This window comes from Oncorhynchus nerka, linkage group LG4 (assembly GCF_034236695.1).
Source record: "Oncorhynchus nerka isolate Pitt River linkage group LG4, Oner_Uvic_2.0, whole genome shotgun sequence".
Classification (NCBI taxonomy): domain Eukaryota; kingdom Metazoa; phylum Chordata; class Actinopteri; order Salmoniformes; family Salmonidae; genus Oncorhynchus; species Oncorhynchus nerka.
In genome coordinates this window covers 48,161,052-48,176,524 of record NC_088399.1, presented here as the reverse complement: position 1 = coordinate 48,176,524, position 15,473 = coordinate 48,161,052, and the positions used below count along the sequence as shown (strand labels likewise).

General features: G+C 47.3%; 1 protein-coding gene across 1 annotated transcript in view; it reads left to right on the top strand.

Moving 5' to 3' along the window:
* Positions 1 to 15,473, top strand: part of cwc27 (CWC27 spliceosome associated cyclophilin) — a 52,982-nt gene that overhangs the window by 4,316 nt on the left and 33,193 nt on the right. The gene's annotated exons all lie outside the window — the stretch shown is intronic.

Genomic DNA, 15,473 nt, shown 5'->3' with positions numbered 1-15,473 from the left:
GTAGGAAAATTGTTATTGAAGTCTAAATGCTACTCATATTACGGTAAAGCTTCATATGACACCAATGTTTGCTTTGTAGCACCTACAGATGAAACATCATGGAATCTTTAAAGGAGGCCTGGGTAAGGCCAACATGTCACAAATGTTCCAAATGTGGTCACAAAACTTAAATTCATTCTTTCTCAATTAGGCTTCAAGATACACATGCCAAATATGTCAACATTCCTTCCTCTAAAGGACCATTCTAGGAATTACATTTTGTGAAAATCCCCCAAATCATGGTCTTTCTTTGTTGTTGTTCTAGTCTCATGAGGAATCACCATGCTAGGGTGTTGATGAGGACTAGTGACACCCTCTCAGCCAAGCAGAACCCCCTCGCTGCTAACACGCACTCACCTCGGGCCACTGGCCCCACATCAATGAACTCAGCCTGTCCACTGCAGCCAGGACCCGCTAGGTGGAAGAGAAATGCTGTCACCCGCACCACATGCCTTACTCCGCTGTAGTAGAGGCATCAGTCTGCCAACACTGTGTGAGAGCGAGCAAGCAAACAGGACTGAAAGAGAGTCAGACAGACAGACAGATCGAGCCGGGCAGAGAAAAAGGCTGTGACAGTTTTTGTAACCTCAAAGTTGTCGTCCAAAATCAGTTACCGGTGGAGGAAACATAGTGTTTTTAAAAGCATGTGACATGTTTGTCTCAATGCCACTGCTGATTACCACACAGCACCAGCCTTATCATAAACTGTTATCTAGCAGTGTGTTGTGTTACCTCTCAATTACCCAATGGGATAAGGACTCTGCACCGGCCCAACCAGTCAGCTGTGTGTGCGCTCGTGCGTGTGTGCATGTGACTGACAGGTAAGGCCGATGCAGACCGACTGTAGTATATTAAACACAAGCGTAGATTGTTTGGCTGTAGGCCTGTACCCCAGCACCGTGGTTTGTGTTGGCACAGAGTCAAAGGGAAGGCTGGTAGGTAGAGCACAGTGTTGGGCCGGGACAAAGGGGGCATTGTTGAAGAATCTCTCCTCTCTGTCTCTCTCTCTTTCTTTCCCCCTTTCTCTCTGAGATATTGTTTCAGACCACAAGAGTGTATTTTTATTGTTTGGCCCGCTGAGTAATTCCTTTATGCTCAACTGCAGGGGATAAAACTGAAGGATGGTCGTGGGTGCTATCCAGCAGGTCTCAGGTGGAGACGTTAAAAGTCAAGTCTGAGACGACCGCGAAAATTAGGAATCTCGCGGGAAAATATTTTTCAGATCTACACAAAACTTCTTTACCATATTGCCAGGCATTTGTTTCCCGTAGGTGCCAAGCGACCAGACAACATTCCATTTTCCTCAGCATCAAGTGACGTAATCAGTCTGAGGTGTTTTCACGAGAGATCTCAAATCATAATGTATATTTACTATGACAGGATGGGAATTGAAGAGGGAACTGTAATTTGGTCCCGTCCATTAAAGGAGAGGGTAATAAACCTGGAAATCTCTCTAGAAATACTCGGACTGTTTGGTTGGGTGCGGACAGTTTTTACAACACCGGTATATACTTACCACATCATTATCCGTTATTGTATATCGACCCCATGATACAGCTATATATAGCTATATATCAATCCGTCTCACCTCTACAGCATTCACCAGAGAGGGATCTGAGCTCAACACCTCGTCACCATTCCTATTGATTAAATCCGGTCTCTATATGAAGTGCCTGGGGCCTCTTTGCGGGAGTTCATAAAAATAAAAAATAAATATATATATATATATTGAAGTGAGTCCCAAAAGCAGTGCATGTGGTAGCCGACTAGCCGCCACTTTTGTTAAAACCCGACGGGGCATGACTGGGGAAGCAAAACGCTTCCATATGGCTCTGGGACACAGCCTTAGTTGACTGGCTCTGCCAACAAGACCCTGGCTCTCTCTTTCTCTTCTCTTTCTCTCAGGCGTGCACTCTCTCTGCCTTTCTCTCTCTCCATTTACACCGAGTCTACCAAAAATTAGGAACACCTTCCTAATATTGAATTGCACCCCCCCCCCCCCCTTTCCATTTTGTCCTCAGAATAGCCTCATTTCGTCAGGGTATGGACTCTACAAGGTGTCGATAGCATTCCACAGGAACTGTTGGGCGGGAAAAACCCAGCAGCGTTGTTGCAGTTCTTGACACGAACCGGTGTGCCTGGCACCTACTCAAAGGCACTTAAATCTTTTGTCTTGCCCATACACCCTCTGAATGGCACATATACACAGTCTATGTTTTAAAAAAGGCTTAAAAATCCTTCTTTAACAAGCCTCCTCCCCTTCATCTGTACTGATTTGAATTGGATTTAACAAGTGACATCTATAAGGAATCATAGCTTTCACCTGGATTCAGCTTTTCAGTCTGTCATGGAGTGAGCAGGTGCTCTTAATCTTTTGTACACTCGGTGTATATCTCTCTTATCTATGTCTTCCTGTCTTTCCCCTCTTCTCATTGCCTGGTTGTTCTTGAGAGATTAGCCCTGAATTCAACCCCAAATCAGGAAGAAACAACTCCTGTCAGGCCCAACGTTTAACCATGACCAGTCTTTTTCCAATCTTAATCATGTTTTAACTGAGAAATATCTTTGTTTGGGCCTTTTAAGGTCTAGGCCTGTGAGCCAGTCCAGGGGGTTGTGTGTGTGTCTGTGTGTGTCTGTGTGTGTGTGTGTGTGTGTGTGTGTGTGAAGAAAAGTCTATAATCACTGTTGATCTTTAACAGATTGAGATGTGGCCTTTCCCTGACTGACTAGGTGACTGACGACCTGGTCACCAAGACGACCCAGTACCTCTCCCAAAGGAGGGTTGGCCAGACCGTTGTTGTTTCACTAGACGGTCCTTCAGCAGACAATGGAACTCGCAATTAACTGGGACAACAGACACCAATTATCTAAGCCCAAGTGGTCTTACCCTGGACACCAAACACACACACACACACACACAAAAGTGACACGGTGTGGCTAATTGGCTGCACCTGTTTGTTGTGATTGGTCATAACCCAGGGGGTCTCTCAGAGAAAGGTAATGGGAATCAGGAAGCACTGGACTCTCTAGTGGAGAACCGCTGTAGACAATCCAGTTCCTGGCAGCAGGGTCCTGTGTGTTTTGGAACTGACAGGTCTACACATCTCTGCAGGCCCGACCTTGCATGTCTATCCAGCACGGAGCATTCTCTGTCTTCGTTTTTCTCTCGCTCTCTTTCTCTTGCATTCTCTCTCTTCCCTCTTTCTCCATCTGTCTGTCTCTCTCTCTCTGTGTGTGTTTAGGACTCTTTATGTGTTTGATGGGCTGGATGGAATGAAGAACCTGTGGGGAATTTAGCCTACTTGGTAGGAGAGGGATAGACACATTGCTTCTCTCCTTCTCTGCACAGTCATGCAGATTCTTGTCTGTGCTGCTGCTGGTGCTGTGGTCAGATTCCTCCTCACCGTCCTGCTTGGCTTTGAGCCAAGCCGAAGCTCGAATCCACTCGGTGGTGCTTGCCTACGGAGCAGCAAGGGGAACTGCCCCTCCCTACCTTCAGTCTATGCTCAAACCCTACACCCCATCCCGAGCACTCCGTTCTGCCACCTCTTGCCTCTTGGCCGTCCACATTTACATTACATTTAAGTCATTTAGCAGACGCTCTTATCCAGAGCGACTTACAAATTGGTGCGTTCACCTTATGACATCCAGTGGAACAGCCACTTTACAATAGTGCATCTAAATCTTTTAAGGGGGGGGGGTGAGAAGGATTACTTTATCCTATCCTAGGTATTCCTTAAAGAGGTGGGGTTTCAGGTGTCTCCGGAAGGTGGTGATTTACTTCGCTGTCCTGGCGTCGTGAGGGAGTTTGTTCCACCATTGGGGGGCCAGAGCAGCGAACAGTTTTGACTGGGCTGAGCGGGAACTGTACTTCCTCAGTGGTAGGGAGGCGAGCAGGCCAGAGGTGGATGAACGCAGTGCCCTTGTTTGGGTGTAGGGCCTGATCAGAGCCTGGAGGTACTGAGGTGCCGTTCCCCTCACAGCTCCGTAGGCAAGCACCATGGTCTTGTAGCGGATGCAAGCTTCAACTGGAAGCCAGTGGAGGGAGCGGAGGAGCGGGGTGACGTGAGAGAACTTGGGAAGGTTGAACACCAGACGGGCTGCGGCGTTCTGGATGAGTTGTAGGGGTTTAATGGCACAGGCAGGGAGCCCAGCCAACAGCGAGTTGCAGTAATCCAGACGGGAGATGACAAGTGCCTGGATTAGGACCTGCGCCGCTTCCTGTGTGAGGCAGGGTCGTACTCTGCGGATGTTGTAGAGCATGAACCTACAGGAACGGGCCACCGCCTTGATGTTAGTTGAGAACGACAGGGTGTTGTCCAGGATCACGCCAAGGTTCTTAGCGCTCTGGGAGGAGGACACAATGGAGTTGTCAACCGTGATGGCGAGATCATGGAACGGGCAGTCCTTCCCCGGGAGGAAGAGCAGCTCCGTCTTGCCGAGGTTCAGCTTGAGGTGGTGATCCGTCATCCACACTGATATGTCTGCCAGACATGTAGAGATGCGATTCGCCACCTGGTCATCAGAAGGGGGAAAGGAGAAGATTTTTTTATTTTATTTATTTTACCTTTATTTAACCAGGCAAGTCAGTTAAGAACAAATTCTTATTTTCAATGACGGCCTAGGAACAGCGGGTTAACTGCCTGTTCAGGGGCAGAACGACAGATTTGTACCTTGTCAGCTCGGGGGTTTGAACTTGCAACCTTCCGGTTACTAGTCCAACGCTCTAACCACTAGGCTACCCTTAATTGTGTGTCGTCTGCATAGCAATGATAGGAGAGACCATGTGAGGTTATGACAGAGCCAAGTGACTTGGTGTATAGCGAGAATAGGAGAGGGCCTAGAACAGAGCCCTGGGGGACGCCAGTGGTGAGAGCGCGTGGTGAGGAGACAGATTCTCGCCACGCCACCTGGTAGGAGCGACCTGTCAGGTAGGACGCAATCCAAGCGTGGGCCGCGCCGGAGATGCCCAACTCGGAGAGGGTGGAGAGGAGGATCTGATGGTTCACAGTATCGAAGGCAGCCGATAGGTCTAGAAGGATGAGAGCAGAGGAGAGAGAGTTAGCTTTAGCAGTGCGGAGCGCCTCCGTGATACAGAGAAGAGCAGTCTCAGTTGAATGACTAGTCTTGAAACCTGACTGATTTGGATCAAGAAGGTCATTCTGAGAGAGATAGCGGGAGAGCTGGCCAAGGACGGCACGTTCAAGAGTTTTGGAGAGAAAAGAAAGAAGGGATACTGGTCTGTAGTTGTTGACATCGGAGGGATCGAGTGTAGGTTTTTTCAGAAGGGGTGCAACTCTCGCTCTCTTGAAGACTGAAGGGACGTAGCCAGCGGTCAGGGATGAGTTGATGAGCGAGGTGAGGTAAGGGAGAAGGTCTCCGGAAATGGTCTGGAGAAGAGAGGAGGGGATAGGGTCAAGCGGGCAGGTTGTTGGGCGGCCGGCCGTCACAAGACGCGAGATTTCATCTGGAGAGAGAGGGAGAAAGAGGTCAGAGCACAGGGTAGGGCAGTGTGAGCAGAACCAGCGGTGTCGTTTGACTTAGCAAACGAGGATCGGATGTCGTCGACCTTCTTTTCAAAATGGTTGACGAAGTCATCTGCAGAGAGGAGGAGGGGGAGGGGAGGAGGATTCAGGAGGGAGGAGAAGGTGGCAAAGAGCTTCCTAGGGTTAGAGGCAGATGCTTGGAATTTAGAGTGGAAGAAAGTGGCTTTAGCAGCAGAGACAGAAGAGGAAAATGTAGAGAGGAGGGAGTGAAAGGATGCCAGGTCCGCAGGGAGGCGAGTTTTCCTCCATTTCCGCTCGGCTGCCCGGAGCCTTGTTCTGTGAGCTGGCAATGAGTCGTCGAGCCACGGAGCGGGAGGGGAGGACCGAGCCGGCCTGGAGGATAGGGGACATAGAGAGTCAAAGGATGTAGAAAGGGAGGAGAGGAGGGTTGAGGAGGCAGAATCAGGAGATAGGTTGGAGAAGGTTTGAGCAGAGGGAAGAGATGATAGGATGGAAGAGGAGAGAGTAGCGGGGGAGAGAGAGCGAAGGTTGGGACGGCGCGATACCATCCGAGTAGGGGCAGTGTGGGAAGTGTTGGATGAGAGCGAGAGGGAAAAGGATACAAGGTAGTGGTCGGAGACTTGGAGGGGAGTTGCAATGAGGTTAGTGGAAGAACAGCATCTAGTAAAGATGAGGTCGAGCGTATTGCCTGCCTTGTGAGTAGGGGGAAGGTGAGAGGTTGAGGTCAAAAGAGGAGAGGAGTGGAAAGAAGGAGGCAGAGAGGAATGAGTCAAAGGTAGACGTGGGGAGGTTAAAGTCGCCCAGAACTGTGAGAGGTGAGCCGTCCTCAGGAAAGGAGCTTATCAAGGCATCAAGCTCATTGATGAACTCTCCGAGGGAACCTGGAGGGCGATAAATGATAAGGATGTTAAGCTTGAAAGGGCTGGTAACTGTGACAGCATGGAATTCAAAGGAGGCGATAGACAGATGGGTAAGGGGAGAAAGAGAGAATGACCACTTGGGAGAGATGAGGATCCCGGTGCCACCACCCCGCTGACCAGAAGCTCTCGGGGTGTGCGAGAACACGTGGGCGGACGAAGAGAGAGCAGTAGGAGTAGCAGTGTTATCTGTGGTGATCCATGTTTCCGTCAGTGCCAAGAAGTCGAGGGACTGGAGGGAGGCATAGGCTGAGATGAACTCTGCCTTGTTGGCCGCAGATCGGCAGTTCCAGAGGCTACCGGAGACCTGGAACTCCACGTGGGTCGTGCGCGCTGGGACCACCAGATTAGGGCGTCCAACCCCTACACGGGGGTCAGCTCCCGCTCAGGCCAGTCCAAGCTTTTCTCTGTCCTGGCCCCCTAGTGGCGGAAAGGGCTTTCCCCTGACAGCAGGACAGCAGAGTCCGTGTTAAGGATGTGTCCGAAGCCTTAACTCTTCAAAGAATATATCTTTTAAATAAGACATCATCATATGTACTTTATTATGATATGTGGTTGTCCCACCTAGCTATCTGAAGATGAATGCACTAAATGTAAGTCGCACCTGGACAAGAGTGTCTGCTGGACAAGCGTGTCTGCTGGACAAGAGTGTCTGCTGGACAAGAGTGTCTGCTGGACAAGAGTGTCTGCTGGATGACTTGAATGTAAAGGTTTAGATGTTGTTGTCATCCCACTGTCTGTCATCCCAATATCTCTGGTATACCAGAGGCCTGGTTTAGACTGCTGCGCTGAGGGATTGGGATCCCTCCCGTTCTCTGTCTGTCTGTGCTGTGCTGTGCTGTGGGTTCCTCTCCGGCGCTGGCGGGGTTCGAGAGAGAGAGCGAGTGACTGACTGACTGGGCCGTAGCCAGTCACTTTGTGTGCTTTCTTTATGAAAAGTAAATCATCCACAGCACCCTGGGTTTCGCTTATTTGAATTGTCTGAATGAGCGACAATCGCTGGCAGCCCCTGAGAGGCCGAAAGCCGCCTGGCCCAGCAGAGAGGAATGACGAAGACCTGTTCCTACTTCAATCTGCTCAGAAAAGAGGAGAGGGAGGACATTTAATGTAGATAGGCTGGTCCTAGACATGCGTCTCTCGCTCTCTCTCCTCTCTGTCTCTCTCTCTTTCCCCTCCTTCTCCTCCTGACAGTCCCACTCCTTCCCTGCTGGCAGGTGGGGAGGTGCTGCTGAATGGCTGGCATTGTGCTCCGGTTGGGAAGGAGGGGATGGATGTCTCTTGACCCCCCCCCATGCCCCCCCAGCTGAGAGATCTGAAGGAGGGAGGGAGTCAGAGAGAGAGAGAGGGCACACTCTAGCATCTCGTCAAAGCCTGGTCTCATTAACACGCTCTGTGTGTGTGCGTGTGTGAGAGAGAGAGGCTGGGATGGTCCTGCTAACAGAAGGCCACTGTATTCACTACTGTGTTATTTTTCATCTGGCTAAATGAATACCCATGGAGACCTCCCCTTGGGCTGGTTGAAACTAGTGCTCACCTTGTGGTGTTTCTGCTATTTTTAACGGTACCGCTCTGCTCTGGCTCATTCTCATTTATTAGCAGTTCTGTTTTGGAGGCCGTTTGTGACAGCTTGCCACTTCTTGAAATCTGATTTTGCGTATTTACTCCGACTATATCCGCTTTTATATATAGCCTCTATGCAGGCAACAGGGCCGTAGCCAGGGTCTGAGTTTCAGTGAGGTCCGATGGGAGCCTCACATTGGTAACGTTATCACGTTCAGCCACCTCAGTCCATCTACAAACACATAGCCTATTAGCTATACGATTAGCCGCTTCACATGAACTCAGCACTTAGTTTTTAATCAATCATTTTAATACGTACAGAGAGATCTATGAGGGGGTTAATAAAATACTTTTCCTGCTAATGGCGATGTCCGCGCCCCAGTGGAAATCTAATTAGCATAATAAAATAAATCCCTGTTCAAATATTTGTTTTGCTTTGCATGCGTCTCAGTCCACCGCATCCGTCTAGGTCTCACTTCCGCATCTGCGGTGGAAGGTGACAGAGCGAGAGCGGCGTTTCAGACCATGAGACATCCCGAAAATCGGTTCTTCTCACAAAATCGTCTGTAGCGTCCGAACGGTTTGACCTGCACACTAGTATGACTCTATGGAAAGATGAGATTCTCACGAAGACGATGGTGTTCTCCGTTCTGCTCTACGACCCCCACAAGTGTCTTGGGACTTGTCTGAAGTCTGTACAGCCAATCTGCCAACTTCTGTCTGTTAGCGTCCCAACAGTTTGGGCTACACACTAATATGACCCCTCTGTGGAAAGGCGAGACACTCACGTGCACGCACATCTCTAGGCCTCACAAGACTCCTCTGAAGGTCCCCTGGTACCAATGGAAAGAAAATGAATGGAAGTATAATGTATACAGTATGGAAACTGTTTAGTGTCAAATAAGTGGTTAAATACATGTAAAATTGCTCAGATATAGGACAGACACTTTACAGTAAACTTCTTTTTGGATTTTTTGGGGGGGGCTATCTGTTGTTCCATGTAGTGAATCTGTTCTTCAATGAATTTGAATGGGCTAATAGCAGTAAAGCCAAAAATAAATGTTCATCGAGCCAAAAATAAATGTTCATCAAATCATTTTTTCAATACAAAAAGGTATACTTCAAGGGGTGTGAATTCAAAATCAAGGAGCAAAATGTAAACAATTCCATATGGTTTAGTAGAACCCTCCCCCGCTTAAGACAGAGCTTAGACTCTTATTTAACAAAAGGTAAACAAATACGTTTGCTTTGCATAACTTTTTTGTTGTTGTTGCAGTTTAACTAAGTTCCTGCATTTCTACACGTTTTGTCATGGATTGGGGAGTAATATTTGCTATTTTAAAAGCTGATTTACTGCAATTCTACACATTCTCCCATGACTTAGGGCATGTTAATATGATATCTGAGGGAGCGTGACAAACAAAATCAATGGGGGCCCCTTGGAGGTTAGGGCCCCTGGGCGCGTGCCTTGACTGCCCGGTCTGTAATTCGGCCAAGATTACAAGTTTAGATGGCTGGCTAGACTAATTTAACAATCTAAACATCTTAACTGACATGGGCTAATTGAGTGACTGTCAGTGAATGACAAATAGCAGACTGCTGATGCACAACCAAGTTTTGAAAATTGCACCTTGTGTATTCTACTATTCTCACTTTTTTTCCTCATGTGTAGCCACGGCCCTGATAAAAGTTACCGCCAATATAAAGCAAGCACCGACATAGTGTCTCGATCTCTATTGGAGGGATGTGACACCAGTCTTCCGTGAGAAATTCCATCATTTGGTGGTTTGTTGATGGTGGTGAAAAAAGCTGTCTCAGGCACCATAAGTGTTAAACTAGGTTGAGATCTGGTGACTGAGACACACAGGCAGCTCATTTCTGATTTTTTTTCCCCCTCATAATTTGGTCACATCAGATGTTTTTCATGTCAAATCTTTTTCAGAGCTGATCTGATTGGTCAAAAGACCATTAGTGATAAAACGATCAAAATTGGACTGCCTGTGTAAACACACACACCAGTTAGCCTGGCGGGTAGAAGCATTGGGCCAGTAACCCAAAGGTTGCTGGATCGAATCCCAGAGCTGACAAGGTAAAACTCTTTTGTTCTGCCCCTGAGCAAGGCAGTTAACTTGGGGTTAACTGCTCCCCGGGGCGCCGATGAGGTGGATGCCGATGAAGTCAGAGGGGTTGAGTTAAATATGGAAGACACATTCAGTTTAACGCATTCAGTTGTACAAACTGACTTGGTGTCCCCCTTTACCTTACCCTTTAAACACCCTATGCTCCTTTGAGACCTCTGAGAACTCTTCTTCTAGCTGCGTGGAAGCACCTGCTTTCAATGTACTTTGTGTTTACTCAAGTGTCTCCTTTATTTTGGCAGTTGCGTTTATGAGGCTATAGTATAGGCTCAGAAGTTTTACATTTTATTTCTACTTTTCATAAAATAATATAGAATTCATTTAATGTTTTATTACACTCACATAGCAGTCAATAGAAACTGAATTCCATGAGCGTTTGAAGAAGTCTCCAGCGATCTTAACTCAAAGTGACTCATTAATTAAATGACAGCAGTGCGGGTGACCTCTTTCACCGATCCGTTCTTGACTTAGGTACTGTCAGTTGGTTTTGTCACCTCTGTTCAGTCAGGGGAACGTTAAGGAGGCTGACAGCGAATTCGGTGCCTAGCTGTGTCCTTCTTCCATGAAGCTGTGGTCGGGACAGGGTCAGTAGTGCCTCTTTGTAACTGGAGTATCCTCCGGGCACTTTTGTCTTAGGACTCTCAATGCAGACGGCTGTCAAGTCAACCAGTCTTGTCAAAAAATAGTGACTTCATCAATACTGTAAGGCCTGATTCCATTTAGTCGTTTGGCCGTTTGTTTAGTCGTTTGGCCGTTGATAGGCTGCTGGTCGACCAATATTTCTTTAGTCGAGCAGTAGCAAAGAAAATATGTATTTTCATGGTGTACAAGACACCTGTCTGATTCGCGCCTGTCTGAGTGAACTAAATCATTGTGGAGGTCATGGGGATGACACGGGCCATCACTGTAAGACATGTGCACATTCAATTGTATATGGTTATTAGAGGTCGACCCATTTTATTTATTTTTTTATTTTTTTATTTAACCAGGTAGGCTAGTTGAGAACAAGTTCTCATTTGCAACTGCGACCTGGCCAAGATAAAGCATAGCAGTGTGAACAGACAACACAGAGTTACACATGGAGTAAACAATTAACAAGTCAATAACACAGTAGAAAAAAGGGGCAGTCTATATACAATGTGTGCAAAAGGCATGAGGAGGTAGGCGAATAATACGCTCATTATGATTTTTCACGCCGATACCGATTTATTGGAGGATTTTAAAAAAAGCCGATACTGATTAATCTGAATATATATATATATATATACACACACACATACACACACACACACACACACACACACACACACACACACACACACACACAGTGGGGCAAAAAAGTATTTAGTCAGCCACCAATTGTGCAAGTTCTCCCACTTAAAAAGATGAGCGAGGCCTGTAATTTTCATCATAGGCACACTTCAGCTATGACAGACAAAATGAGGGGGATAAAATCCAGAAAATCACATTGTAGGACCTTTAATGAATTTATTTGCAAACAATGGTGGAAAATAGGTATTTGGCCAATAACAAAAGTTTATCTTAATACTTTGTTATATACCCTTTGTTGGTAATGACAGAGGTCAAACGTTTTCTGTAAGTCTTCACAAGGTTCACACACACTGTTGCTGGTATTTTGGCCCATTCCTCCATGCAGATCTCCTCTAGAGCAGTGATGTTTTGGGGCTGTTGCTGGGCAACACGGACTTTCAACTCCCTCCAAAGATTTTCTATGGGGTTGAGATCTGGAGACTGGCTAGGCCACTCCAGAACCTTGAAATGCTTCTTACAAAGCCACTCCTTCGTTGCCCGGGCGGTGTGTTTGGGATCATTGTCATCCAAATGCTCTCTAGTAAACTTCAGACGGACCTGGACATGTACTGGCTTAAGCAGGGGGACACGTCTGGCACTGCAGGATTTCAGTCCCTGGCGGCGTAGTGTGTTACTGATGGTAGGCTTTGTTACTTTGGTTCCAGCTCTCTGCAGGTCATTCACTAGGTCCCCCCGTGTGGTTCTGGGATTTTTGCGATCATTTTGACCCCACGGGGTGAGATCTTGCGTGGAGCCCCAGATCGAGGGAGATTATCAGTGGTCTTGTATGTCTTCCATTTCCTAATAATTGCTCCCACAGTTGATTTCTTCAAACCAAGCTGCTTACCTATTGCAGTATTTCAGTCTTCCCGGCCTGGTGCAGGTCTACAATTTTGTTTCTGGTGTCCTTTGACAGCTCTTTGGTCTTGGGCCATAGTGGAGTTTGGAGTGTGACTGTTTGAGGTTGTGGACAGGAGTCTTTTATACTAATAACAAGTTCAAACAGGTGCCATTAATACAGGTAACGAGTGGAGGACAGAGGAGCCTCTTAAAGAGGTTGTTACAGGTCTGTGAGAGCCAGAAATCTTGCTTGTTTGTAGGTGACCAAATACTTATTTTCCACCATAATTTGCAAATAAATTAATTTAAAATCCTATAATGTGATTTTCTGGATTTTTTTCCCCTAATTGTGTCTGTCATAGTTGAAGTGTACCTATGATGAAAATTACAGGCCTCTCTCATCTTTTTAAGTGGGAGAACTTGCACAATTGGTGGCTGACTAAATACTTTTTTGCCCCACTGTATATAAAATACACATTTTAAAATTGTGACCAATCGATTGGTTGAAAGAACAGACGACTGTTGGTCAAACAAAAAACATTTTTGTCGGGAACACGCCCTACAATACTGTCATCCCTACAGACAGGCGGATGGGGGCAGAGTAGTTAGTTTACCTCTGTGCTGCTGACAGAAACAATATAATCTCCAGTGTCAGTCTATCAGTGTGTTGCAGTGTTGGAGGGCTCTGTGTGGAATGTGCTGAGCCCCCAGGAGTGAATGAACAGGTGTTGCTGGCTGGCTCTCTTCCCTCCTCGTTCCCGTCCTCTCTGGCCCCTCTCCTTTATTGGCACGGGGGTCTGCCCGCGGCACCATTGTTTGGCAGTTGCCTTGGAGATGTCTCTCTTGTTTTGCAAATTGCAGCGTGTCAAGGCAAGCCGAAAATGATCACTCAGTCAGAAGTGTGTCCTCCCCTCCCTCCCAGTAAAATATATAGCCTATGGTCTGTCTTCATTTCAAACTCCATAGATCTCTGTGCTGATAAATCTGAGCTTGTGTAGTTACCATATCAACAGCTAGCAGGCCCAGAGCTGTTTTGCCCAGTTAAGCTGATTGTTATCGAGGTGTACAAAACAAAGCAAATTCGAAAGGTTAAAATGGTCAGCAAAAATTATACTGTTCGTTCGTCTCCTCCATCTTGAGCTCATGTGTTCTGATCTTACCCACTGCCTTAGCTACACCTGTTTACATACAGTACTTTACCTTACCTAACTCCTCAGCTTTGACCTTCCCTTACTTAACTCCTCATGCCGTAGTCCACTCAGCCCGGCTCCCCAAAACGAGCTCTTAGACGAGCTCTGAGACACCGGGAGACACAGAGAGGTGGATGTGAGACTGAGACGGGACACTGAGCAGGCGACAGACTTCAAAGGCCTCCGGCAGAGTTCCAGGATGTCTCCTGTCTACCACCTCAGCTCTGACAGTGTCTCTGCTGGAAAGAGAGGGGAAACATACCAACAACCCCATGCCTAGCTGTGTCTGAGGCTCACAGAGCTCAAGTACCTCCTATACCTGTGCTCCAAGAAAGGGAAAACATACCAGCACCATGTCTGGCTGGCTGTGTGTCTGAGACTCACATACCTAAGCCCCTAAAGAGGAGAAATAACATTGAACGAACCAACACCATGTCTAGCTGTGTCTGGGTCACGCATACAGTACCTTATAGGCCTCCAATACCTGAGCCCCTACTTAGAGACAGCAGGGAGCCCAACATGGAAGAGACACAGCGGGATCTAGTCGAACACAATAATACATTTTACAAGGTCAATATATCAGACGTCGCTAAGTTTGATGACCCCCCCCCCCCCCCCCGAGAGCTTCTAAGGAGCAATGGAGGGGTGAAGGAGAGCTGGGGAAGTACAGAATGAGGAACAGAAGGTGGGGAGAGAGAGAGAGAGAGTAAAAAAAGGTGTTCAGAGAAACAAAGGCAGCCATTGTTTGGAGAGGCTTCCTGGACGTGTTTCTGCCAGGCTGGAGTTCACCTGTGTTGCCTACCCGTGTTACCTGTGCTCTGCAAAAGGACCCAAACAGAGCTGTCAGGCTTTGTATAAATATTATTATCTCCCAACATCAGATAGCTGGTCTGTACTTAGCAGCCTCTGTCTGTCAGTCATGTTAAAGAGAACAGTATGAGGAGGATTGTTGGCACGGGGAGCAGACTTCCTCTCTAGCCTCTCCTCTCCCTCTCCTAGCCGGGCTTTGGGCAGCCAGCCAGCAGAGACCTCCGCTCACACCCAGGATTTCTGGACCTGGGTCTGGACATGCCTTGGCCTCAATGGCCTGACTTTAATCACTGTTCCAGGTCTCCTCATTCAGGGTCAGAAAGGCCGGACAATCACACTTGAACATTTTGCAGTGTATGAATGTGCATTCGTGCTCAGCACAGTAATTGAGGCATACACTTTATTTATAGATCCACTACTTCCCGCTGCTTATGTCTTCTTGAAGTCTGTTCCCCTCTGTCTGAGGTCTGAGTATTTTGGGCTACTGTATCATTGGTAAGTGTCATTTCAGGTTTATAGCCTCCCATGAAATTGAAACACATTTGAGTCCATCTGAAGGTAACACCCCTCGGTGTTGTATTACTGTAATTGCAGTCTATATAAATACATGTAGGAAACAAGTTATGATAAAGGAAGCGACTCAAATAAATGATTGTTTTGCGAAGGGTATGACTATAGCCAGCCAGCCACAGTTTTTAAAAACCAACCGAAGACATGCCTTTTTAAACTGGGAACAAATTGGAGGCAACTTGGTGCCAGTTTCCCCAGTCTCAAGCACTTCATCGAGTTCATTTGGTCCACGGCCGCAGTAGGGATCAGTGACTTGTTACTCAGAGAGAGATGGACTTTTCTCTGCAGGGGTTTTATGGGGCTGTGTTGTACCCACTCAACCACAACATCCCTTCTAGTGGTGCCAGAACCCTGGCCTGCCTGGAAGGCCGCATGAACACTCCTCATAATAAGGCGCCACTCGATTTATTGGAGCTCGTTTTTTAGTGTACATATTTCAACCCTCAAACTGTATAGAAGCGCTGCCTATGATCATTGTGGGGTTTTTTTTGTGTGTTTTTTAAAAAACATTTAAATGTTCATTTTACGACGGCTCAGTGCTCTCACACACACTCCACATGCTAATTGCGTTGTGAGAAGCTTGAAGTAGGT